The sequence below is a fragment of the Brachycentrus maculatus genome, unplaced genomic scaffold, assembly GCF_059751285.1.
Source record: "Brachycentrus maculatus isolate JH-2025_06_01 unplaced genomic scaffold, ASM5975128v1 h1tg000914l, whole genome shotgun sequence".
Taxonomy (NCBI): Eukaryota; Metazoa; Arthropoda; class Insecta; order Trichoptera; family Brachycentridae; genus Brachycentrus; species Brachycentrus maculatus.
This window is the reverse complement of record NW_028281639.1, coordinates 86,506-98,715: the sequence shown is the minus strand read 5'-3', so window position 1 is coordinate 98,715 and position 12,210 is coordinate 86,506. Positions and strand designations below refer to the sequence as shown.

Below are 12,210 nucleotides of genomic sequence, written 5' to 3'. Positions count from 1 at the left end.
TAAATAAACATTAGGGTTTGAAATCAACAATATTTATTTTCACTCCCCCTTGGAAATCGAACCCGGGACCTTCTACATGGTAGCCAAACAAGCTAACCATTACACCACGGAGGCGGACAAATATATAAGTATGTATATAAGTAGTCTCACCTAAAGGTGAGGACTGACCGGAGCATTTCGCGGAGCACGTTACGATGCGAGCATTCGTATATTCAGTACAGCGACTGAATATACGAATGCTCGCATCGTAACGTGTTACGTTACAACGAAATGCTCCGGTCAGTCCCCACCTTTAAAGATGACGGATAACTTTTAACAATTATTATTACATTTTAATTAATAAAAATTTAACCACAATATTTTTTGTATACACTGTAGCACGACCATGTCATGAGATATCTTATAGCGGTGGGAGTAGAATACTTCTAAAAAAATTGGCGCCCCCTACGTCTACGAACGTTCTAACAAATGCTAGTGAAGTTAGTAGATAACCAGTAATCGAGATTTTAGTATACCAGTATCTGAACATACCCGTCTCTTCGTCAGGACTAACACTTGATTAATAGTGTGGCTAATGTGAGTAATGTGAGTGATGAGTAATGTAGTGCTAGTAGATCTTATCGTCTGTATGCTAGTGTAGTGATTGTTCTGCCGAAGAGATGGGTACATCTCAAAACTGGTAAGCTAAAATCTTGCTACTGGTTACATACTAACATTTTGTAATAATACCTGACCGCAAAGTTAATGTTGTTACTTTTAATAAAGTAATAATTTAACGTTTAGTTACTCGATGTGTTAAGGTTAACAAACTCAATTTCGGATATGGACTCATTTCACCGAACCTATTATTTACCATTAAGCAGGCACTAGATATAAAATATTAATTATAATCTTGATATTTGTGAGTCACTGAATCAATGAGTTATAACTATTAAATCGTCACGATGCAAATGCATATTGCAATATATATGTGAAGCGTATTTCGATGTATGAAACAAACGGGGGTTAAAAATAAAAGAAAAGTTATTACTGTTAATTAGTACATTACATTAAAAATCAAACACTGGCATAAAATAAATAGTATGTTTTTCATGTTTAAAAGTATCTTTATATTTTTAGCATTTCTTTTGTATTATACTGTTATTATTATTTTATATTATTTTTAAAACATATTTTTTTAGTACTTGCATAGTTAGTAGTCGTCAATTAGAACGCACAATACGAATTATAAATAATAATTCTTAATGCTTCAAATACTTTTTTTACTTTGTATTTTGAGTAAATAGTATTAAGTGTTGTTGTTTATGTTAAACTACACACATGAATCTCTTTCCCAAATGAAATGGGTATCAAGTTGTATAAAATTTAGTATTTTATTCCAAATATTGACCAAAAACAAAGTTTATGGAATAAACAAAAAAAAACTACAACGTAGAAAATTAAGTTCATAATATTTTGAAGGATGGCGTTATAAATTAATAAACAGATACATTGCTAGTAAGCTCTTGTTAGAGTTATTGGTAATTTGAATGTACCGAAATACCAATATGTAACCCTGAATACAAACTGATTTATGTATTTTTTTTCGTTCGAAATCGTTATTGAAAAAATAAATTAATTAGCAACAATTTTAAAGATTAATCAAAAGGATGAAATGTATCCAGTCAATCGAGAATATGCACAAAAATATGTTTATTTTAAAATCACAAATAAAATAGTTTTAAAAATAAATCACTGAAATGTCACTGTCACAAATGCGATGAATATTTGAATATTTTCCAGTGCTTTCATTGTCGTGAGGAGTAATGACATAATACACTTACAAATGATAACGAAACTAACCTAACCTAACCTCTTGCAGCACATATAAACAGCCAAGTACAGATTGTATGGAGTAATCTATTTACCGCGGAAAACTTTCCAATGCACTGCGCATGCGCGTAACTCTTTTCCCGCCGTCAAACGCGGACTGATGAGGTGAAGAGAATCCCAAGGCATCTTGGAAGCCGACCGAGCACCGCCGAGTGGGGAGACGATCCACTCGCAAAATAACGAGCCGGAACAAAAAACCTTCAACCGATCCCTTGGAATACTTCAATACCAACTAAACATACGAATGATCTTTGTACACAGAGCCTTCTGCTTTTGCCTTCGTTATTATCGGTTGGATGACATTAATTTTTGCATATGGGTGGAGGGAGGCTGCATTGTTTTTATGATAATGAAATTAGACTAATGGCATTCCTGACTTTTTGTAATATACATAATAATAAAGGTACTCACAAACTTATGAATTATAATTTCTTATATGTAAATTGGGCTGCGGGTGCAAATTGGGTCGAATTATAGTCCTACGTCGGTCGTGGTCGTAGACTGGTCGTCTTAAGATTAATTACTCGCTGTCACTACTTGATTACGTTACACTAATTAGTATTATTTTGATGTGTTTTTTTTACCAAAAATTAAAGGACTTTTTAAACTGGATGTTAATTATATTATGTTTGGTAAATGTTCAATATATTTTTTTAATTTTTCGCATTTAACAGTATGAAGTACAAGGCTGTTTGGAGATCGGATTTATACTCGGTGAAGACCAAATGCCGCCCATACAATGCCTGCATTGCTCCTGTTCTCTTGTACGGCTGTGAAACACGGCACCTTACAAGGATCCAGAGCAGCCGTGTACTAAGCTTTAAAAAAGGAGTGTGCGGAGAATTTTAGATGTGCGGTGGTTTGACTTTGTGAGGAATGAAGACATAAGGCGTAGGACGCAGAAAATCTTGGTCACAACTGTCTTCGAGAAAAGGCGATTCAGTTGGCTTGGCCATGTACTGCGCATGCCTCCTGAGAGCCTTAATCAAGCTTGCCACTTTTACAAAGCATTAGGTTCGCGCCGCCCAGGACGACCACTGCTGACAATTCGTCGGCAGTTCTCGTCAGAACTTCGGGACGTGGATCTGACTTGGGAGGATTCAAGGGAGCATATCGGACACTAATTTTATTTTAATAAATTTTCAAAAATTCTACTTTCTGGAGGCATTTACTGCTTTTTATTTTAAATACTGTGAATATATATATATATATATATATATATATATATATATATATATATATATATATATATATATATATATATATATATATATATATATATATATATTATATATATATATATATATATATATATTTATATATATATATATATATATATATATATATATATATATATATATATATATATATATATATATATATATATATATATATATATATATATATATATATATATATATATATATATATATATATATATATATATATATATATATATATATATATATATATATATATATATATATATATATATATATATATATATATATATATATATATATATATATATATATATATATATATATATATATATATATATATATATATATATATATATATATATATTTATATATGTATATATATACATATATATATATATATATTTAAATAAACTTTTTTTTTACTTTTATCTACATGTATTCAGTTGGATAAATTATTTAGTTAAAAAAAAAACAACAACAATTTTAAAGCGCTATAATTTTTTATTTCAGAAACGTGTTCCAGCATTCTAGTTAAAAGGACTCGGATGAACTATGATAGTTATTCGTGCAAAACGACTGAAAAATATATCTGGACATTTACACGCCTTACGACTTGTCATAGGCTGGTTTAGATACGTTTTACATGATTGATGACAATATGATTGTCGAATAGTAGGTATTATTTATACTAAGCCAGCTTCCTTACGTGGCCAGCAAATATAGTGTTTTCTCTATTTACTCTTTTCTATATATTAGTTTTTTATAAACAAATTTTCAGGTGTCTTTTTAGTAAAATTATTGATTTCTCCTTTGAACATCTGTGCGTTATTGTATTTTAATGATTTTGTTGTATAATTTTTAAGGCCGATGATATGAATACAATGGAATGTTTTAATATTTTTAAAAACGCTATTGAATTTTTTGTGTTAAATATTATATTTAATCCTTCGAAAGTTGTTACCACAATTTATTTTTGGCAATTACGTACTAACCGACGAAATTAAAATACATTTAATTAAGCACGTATGAAAGAAATGATTTATAAGGGAAAATATTCACTGCATCAAAAAAATAAGGACATCGTATTGGCAGTGCTTTAATGTCTTCCGTATTCCATAGTAAATATAACCACGGGAAAATTTTCAAGTTCACAAACCTAATAAATTAATATTTTTCAAAGTTTTACGATCATTATTATTTTATCGTGTCGGTTTCAAATGTAAGAAAGTATTTTATTAATTGCTTTCATAGTAAATAGTTTTATTATATATAGGCTATAGATTCGAGTAAATGAATTATTCAGCAAGCTCTGTTAGTTTATAGGAAGGTCATTATGCTATCTACGTACTCGTACTTGCGTAGTCAAGATTTACTGAGCAACAAACGTGGCACACGTTTCTCGTACGTGTAGAAATATCAGCAAAATGACTGTATTTTATTTTAATTCAGTATACTTTATAAAGTTACTTAATATTTTTAGTCTTTATTAATATTTGTATAGTTTTGACTTTACCAATAAGCTAAAAAGACGATATCTATGATAGTAAAAAGGATACACTGAACACGTTGAAAATATTTTAAAATATATATTGAAGACAAGTTAAAAGCACTCGTACCGTTGATTGGTTTTAGTACAAAATCTTCAAAGAGTCTTTTAAAGTATCATTTAAATTAAGAAAAAAAACTACGTTATGTAATACTTGCTTGCATGTAAAATGACCTATGCCCTTAAGTCCAGGAGTCACAAATGCAAAATAATTGTGAAGAGCGCAGCGGTTTGAGGTTTAGCAAATGATGTAATTTACAAAATAACTTTGTTTTAAAATCACTAGATTATCTTATAATAACTTCATTGTAATGTCGAGTAGCTTCAAAACTAAAAGCTTAGCAAAAATGTTAAATATTTGACAACTAGCGGGGTTTGGATAAGAATCTTAATTTACTATTTTCGTTTTAATAAGCATTACAGACTAAAGAATCAGGGATGATTGTGAAAACATTTATAAAAAAATTTATTTATGTTTCAAAAATATTGATAGTCAACTTCGGTGTACGGCATTTAAAAAACATATTAGGTATTTTTTATAATTCATTCATGCAAAGGAAATTCACTATACAAGAACATATGTGGTTATATATAGATAGGGACAATATTCAAGAAAATGGGATTTTTTATGTTACCAAAATTTACTTTAACACAATGTATACAATACGCTTGTTTTGATCAAATATATGTTTCTACTATTTAAACCCTTATTGGACACTCAATGACGAAGAACTGCAAAATGTCGACCAGGTCCACATGAAATTATTTAAGAATTTAAATAATTGTATCAGCACAGTTGTACAACGATACCAAATTATTTCATGATTTCGTTAGATTTCATGATCCCTAAATCAATGAGTTGGGAGTTACATATTGTCAGCTGAAATACCCCAATGTTATTGAAACTTGAGCTGACCGCCAAATTACGACTTTTTAACATTATAATAACAGCTTCAAAATTAAAAACTACGCAATGAAAATAACATACATTTCTTTTAAACATTAATTTTAACGACTATTTTTGATTTTGATACTATGTTGAACCATGTTATCAGGAAATTAATGCTACGGAAAAAATACCGAAAAGGAGTATTAAACTTATTTACGCTACATAGTTGAGGTATTTGTAATACCAGCTCTAGCTGCAAAAGCTAAAAATAAATAATCAATAAAAAGTGAGATATGGAAAAGTCTCCTGATCCTTAAATGAATAAAGATTCAATTTTCATGTTTGATGTCAATTTTCATATTATACATAGATAAAATAAAAGGATTTATCAGAATAAAGAGTATTATTTTAAACGTATTATTATTATAAATTCCTTTTGGAAACTGCTAAACTGATAACCAGAAATTTGAACAACAAATATAAAAGATTAAGTTAAAAGATATATATCAAAGTTTGACGCATTGTACACATTTCACTGAGCAAACATTATGAAAACAATACTGTATAACGTATTGTTGTCTAAATTTGAGTTTGTATGATTAGGCAGAAATTTTGCACATAAAAGCATGGTGCAAGCTAGCGCATATACACTATTCACACAGCACAATGATAATCTCATTACAAAAGACAAACTAAATACATATTTACCGTGGTTTCTTGTAAACAATACTCATATTTGGTAAGGTGTGAACATTTCTTTATCAAATTTTTGTGTCATAACTTCTAACAAGTGCAATCATTATTATACAATTGCCCCAAATCATTGTCGGGCATTGTATATATTTCCTAAGTATATTATTTATACTACAGACTATGTAATTTGACTGTAAGTTTAATTTTCCATTTTGAATTTGAAAAAAGAACAGCATATTTAACATACAAAAGCGCTGTCTCTCCACAGACATGTCAATAAGGAATAGATAAACTCAGAAATAAGAAAAACAAAAAGGGGTTATTTGACAAAATTCACAAAATACATGGAAAATGAACCATATGGAACTCCGAAAAAAGTATGGAAAATGCTCAGAAATGAAAAAAATATCAATAAGCGAATATATGCAAACAAAGAAATGGGAGAATGGAGGAATGGGAGAACTATTTCCAAAACCTTTTGATTCGGAGAGGACTGGGATAGAAAATCATAGATATTGTTTTCTATGCGAATGATTATTATTCGTTAAGACTGAGGGGGACCTGCAACTACTCTTGCACACATTCCATCTTGCTAGTTAAAAATACAACATGACTAAAACAGCTACAACGACTAAGAGCATGGTGTTCTCTCTGACTCCGGTGGGATGTAGCATGACTGTGGATGGCGTCTTCTGTAGGCGTAGAACAGGTGGAATAGTTCAAATATCTAGATGTGGACCTGTGTGGTCAAACAGATCTGCGATTTGAAGTTATGGGGCAAGTAAACAAGGTTGAAGTCATCTCAGGATACCCGATAATTTTGTATGGAAAAACCCTGAGATGAACATTCGAAGCAAATATAAAATATTTAAAACTTGTTTGCTCCCCGTCACGACATATGGGATCGAGTGCAGAGCGGACACTTCAGTTACATAAAACGCGCCAAAGTGTTAAAAATGAATACTATTAGGAGCATATCTGGCAAGAGTCTACGAGATAGAATAAGGAACGCCAGGATAAAAGATATGTGCGATATCCAAGACGTTGTTAGGTGGGGAAAACAACGAAGAACACAATGGTATGCGCATGTGAGGAGAATGGAACCATCCAGACTCCCCCACATTGCACTGCACGACCAACCCGGGCAGACTACCTGAGAGATGGATTGACAACGGGAAAACATCGCAGGAGGCTAATCCCTCTTAAAAACAGGCCACAAACTCTACACACCAAGTATAAGAAGAAGAAGAAGACTTTACAAAAAATGTGTTCACTATGACCAGCAATGAATATGAACTGAAGAGAAGAAGAACAATAAGGTAAGGAATACTAGTGGTAATTATTGTAACATTTCTTTTACCTCAAGGTGTAATACTCCTACACATTAGCAACATCACGTTAATTGATTTTCCTCTTCTTAATTAATGGCACGCATTATCCCCTTTCATTTTCATTTCTATAGCAGTAACGTCCTTCGTTTTTATATATTTTAGCTTGCGTCGTCTGTATCCTATCAAATGTATTCCACTTGTAGATTGATGAATCTGGAGCGTAATACGATGATTTAAAAAAATGTACTTATTTTTTAAACAAATGATATATAATACATAAGTACATTTTTTTCTAGTTCCAGGTACTTTTCCGTCTTAATATAACGATCATGTAAAATTTAACCAATCCGTTGCAGTTTCCTATGCACCATTTGAGTGCAGATGAATATCAAAGAAAAAAATCAGACTTTATCATTAATATTTCAACGGCATTTTTTTATAAATTACGATACTTGAAAAACAAAAATAATTACTACCACTACTCGGTAGCCATTGTTTTGATAATGTCATAATATGTTTCCTTATTTAAAAAAAAGTAATGAGTACTTGGTCTTGGGCGAGCGCACGTTAACAATGACTTATAATAAAAATAAATTGTCTTACATTATAAACGAAATTTCCTTTTTTGTATACTTCGGTTTTGTATATTCGGGCCAACTTTTACCGGCTCTTCGGCCGTTTTGTGGTCAGCCCTTATGGGCCTCATTTGTTTAGAACAGAGATCCCCTATTAGATATCACTACTTTTTTTTTCAGGTACATTTTAAATTTTTATGCAGTAAAATATTGTTTTAATAAAAACGATGCACATTGCATAGCCTCCACTGCGGCTCTACTATGCATTTAAGTGCGAAAAGAGATCATAGAAAACTATTCAAAGAAGAGGTAGACCGAAACAAGTTTAAAAAAGTTTTATCTCGAATCGATCAGTTTTTAATAAAATTTAATATCTAAGAATAACAACTGCTTTTAAGTGCTGTATATAATATATAGAAGCGTGAGCTTTTTTTAAAAAAAAAAAAAAATATTAGTAATGTAATTAAAATGGAAATATTAAATGCATTTATACGCAAATGCTCATAATAGATTGCTGTTTACGTTACCAGAAATTTTACAAAATCGACCGTAGTTATCCAAGACAATATATAACAGAATACCTTTACCAAAAGCGGACTGAATTATCAAATTTATTTGGGGATTGAATCTGCAATTAGTTTGCCGAATGTCTATTTATCTACCTACATCACGACGTATGTTTTAAGACAAGATTCATTCATATCCATCTGTAAATTGCTTTGTGGTTTACATTCTAGTCATCTCAATAGTCAGCCACAACTCCTGCAATTATGACGTTGTGCGTTGGCATTAAATTTATTTATAGATACCCGAAGAATTTCAATATATTCCGGTTGACGCATGGCGGATTAATATTACAATTCTACTTACTTTAATTCAGTGTGGGAAATTAACATTTACAACATTGAGGTAATATATGTGACTGATTTGGCAGTCGTGAAAGATCAATAAAAGAATTAGTGCGAACAGATACGATCTAAATGGATCTATGTCGATCAACCTTACCGATGCAGGTTGTGTATTAATAATATCAATTACGTTCTTCCGAGGAAATAATGTGTTTTCCGAACTCCATCACGGTCCCAAGGCTTGAATATTAATTTGTGAAATAAACAAGCTGAGATTCATCTTTATTACCCATTATTTAGTACCAACGCATATCTTGTATTTTTGCGTTTCGTAAACAACACCGCGAGAAGATCATTTATTTTAACTAGTTTGTATTCTTTATTACATGCGTTGAACTATTTTTTTAAGTTGATTTAATCTATAAAACCATTATTTTTTTAAATCTTTACCCGAATACTTTTAATGTTTAAAGTTTATTCGAGTATAAGAATATTCTTTAAAAAAATTGTTCAACACATCAGCACGTAGTGTAGTGGTCAGCGCGTTTGACTACCGTAAATTAAAAATTCTAATAACATGTTGGTCTTCGGGCGCCTTGATACGAGTAAGTGTCAAAAATATTGTTTGTTTCGAAAATATAACATCTACGTTAAATACAAGTATAAGTTTTCGTTTTGAGTACTTCCTATTCAAATGTATAATTTTAAGTAATTTTACTTGACAAAAATATAATTTCCATCTACAAAAAACATAAGAAAACTGTATTTATTGAATATTAAAAAATATATCACAAAAGTATATCGTTTAAAAATAACGTATTAAAACATTTTAAATTTACTCGCGGCTATCCCGATGAGATGCGCCAAATAGATCGGTGAAGTGTTGCGACAGGAAGGTTTCCTGCACCTGGTATTATAGAGGGAATGATCGAGGGAACAAACGCCAGACGACGCCTACGCAGCGAATATCTTTGCGACTTGTACGAGGATATGGGCTGTTCAACGCATGAGGACCTAAAGAAGGTGGCGCAAAATAGACAGGAATAGCGAAGGAGATGTCACTTGTTGCTGCAGACCAATCCACAAGATTGAGACCACAGAGATAGATTATTCATTAAACAATTTAAAAATTACTTTTACTTGCCTATAATTTGAGTTTAAAATGGGTAAATATAATATATTGGTTATCTTATAAAAACATTTTAAATGGCGTGCCATTTTAAATATCATAAATAAAATTTTACAAATCATCTTAAGAATGCATTTATTTATATTTATTATATTACCTTAAGATTATAGTTATTAAGATTTGAATGGAGCTAATTTGCATTGTATGAATTACGATTTTTGTTTTCATCGGTTAATGATACGTTATATGAAGATAGTTAGGTGAGGATTGATGAATTTATGGTGACACACAGCCTCGCGGCGGAAAGGCCAAGGCCAGCGTTGTATTATGATGTCTAGTTTAGCGTGTGTACCTATAATGTATGGTGTGTGATCCTCCCGGCATGCGGCATCCGCCTGAGACGCAACGCGGGGCCTTCGCCAGCCTCACGACAAGGATATCCGCGTACCGCCGCTCGCTAGCAACTAGCTCACTGCAGATGAAGGGAACATCTTCAGGCAACAGTTCATTCGCAGTTGTACATCTCCAAATGCCGTGTAATAGTATGACCTTAGCGTCTGATATTTATAATTAGACTATCCGCACCTTGAACACTCGATACAATGAATATGTGTAAGTAGAATGCCGTAAATTCATGAATAATAACGACAACATGATAGTTATTGAGTGTCATCGTGAATGAAGGTATAATTGTATGCCGTAAGAATTAAAATATTTGAAGAATTTGCGTTTACAATTACACGTATAATAAATAATAACGAGATACATCTAAATTAATTTTCCAAAAAAAATAATCTAACAAAATTCTTTGTTGATAATTATTATATGGGATAGAAAATCGGCGATGATTATAAGGTACCATAATTAAAAAATATGGCGGATAATACCGGAAATGGCTGGGTTATTCTTGCAAATCTCGCAAATTGAACGTACAAACCATGGGAATTCATAGACATAGGAATTCAAGTCCTTTGAGAAACTACTAAGTTCACATAAGTGCCAAAATCCTACAAAATTTCTTTTTTTGTCTTCTTCATTAATGTTGAAGCTAGAAATAGCGAAAACAAAACGCCTTTCATATTCTACAAGTGTTATTTCCAATGTTTATTGCTGTCCTTTGCTATCCCAATATCTCCCGGACTCCTGCAATCCCATTCCAGTGCCATACATTCCGAAGATGGTTGGCTTCAGCTAATGCCATGCCTTCTGTCTTGCCTGTAAGAATCAGATGAAGTAAATGGTACGTCTCACCACGTAGTTCTTCACCTTTGTTCATGGTTTATAGGATTGAGGATCTCAATTAAAAGAGGATAATTTATAAATCATAAACCCCTTATCCTCACCCCGATGGTGCATAGGGCACGGCGTCATATAAACGCAGTGTTATCTTGATCGTTTACACACGAGGGAAAGGTGATCAGCCCTCCGCTTCAGGTATATTGGTCGAGGGTAATATTGTATAAATATTACAGTGAAAAAATCACATTTATTTTAACCCCCCTGCGTGCTGACCATTACACTACGGAGGCGGACATAAATATAAATCATAATACTACATAATTTCGTGACAAATAAAAACAGTTGAGTTAAACCCCTCTGTATGAATTTCAATTTTAAATATTTATTTTTGCATATAAGAATCACTATAACATATAACAAAGGGAATTATTTTCTTTTATTTTTACACTAGAACGATATAATAACTGTATCTTTGACAAATCTTAAAATAAAGATTTTACAAACCTGTAATTTAAATTCAATTATTTCAACGTGGATATTTTTTAACCTGATTTAATGTGGAACAGTCAGATAAACAAATATTAAAATAATAATATGGTATTAATATTAATAAGAGAACATAGCAATATTTTGAATGCATTATATTTAGTGAAAATTAGTTCAGGTGAAAGTATAGTGGCAATAAAAAAAATCTTTAATTAGAATCCTCACAAGAAGTGACCTTTTGAAAGGTGAGAAACGATTGAAATTAAATATACCCAATTATTTTATGCAAGTGTTTATGATTTTTTCTACTCACCTACCTATATCATGCTGATTTGCTAAATTAAATGCTGTACCTAGTAATAAATAATAAAATATTTAT

General features: G+C 31.3%; 1 protein-coding gene across 6 annotated transcripts in view; it reads right to left on the bottom strand.

The window, feature by feature from the left end:
* Positions 1–8,014, bottom strand: part of LOC148299855 (uncharacterized) — a 31,926-nt gene extending 23,912 nt beyond the window's left edge. Inside the window, exon 1 of one of the 6 annotated variants that reach the window (XM_088275603.1) lies at positions 7,584–8,014. The gene's annotated coding sequence lies outside the window, so the exon portion shown is untranslated. Of the gene's footprint in view, positions 1–1,823; positions 1,972–7,583 lie in introns of those variants that run through there. The other 5 variants (XM_088275598.1, XM_088275599.1, XM_088275602.1 and 2 more) reach the window with 5 other exon arrangements.
* Positions 8,015–12,210: the final 4,196 nt, after the last annotated feature.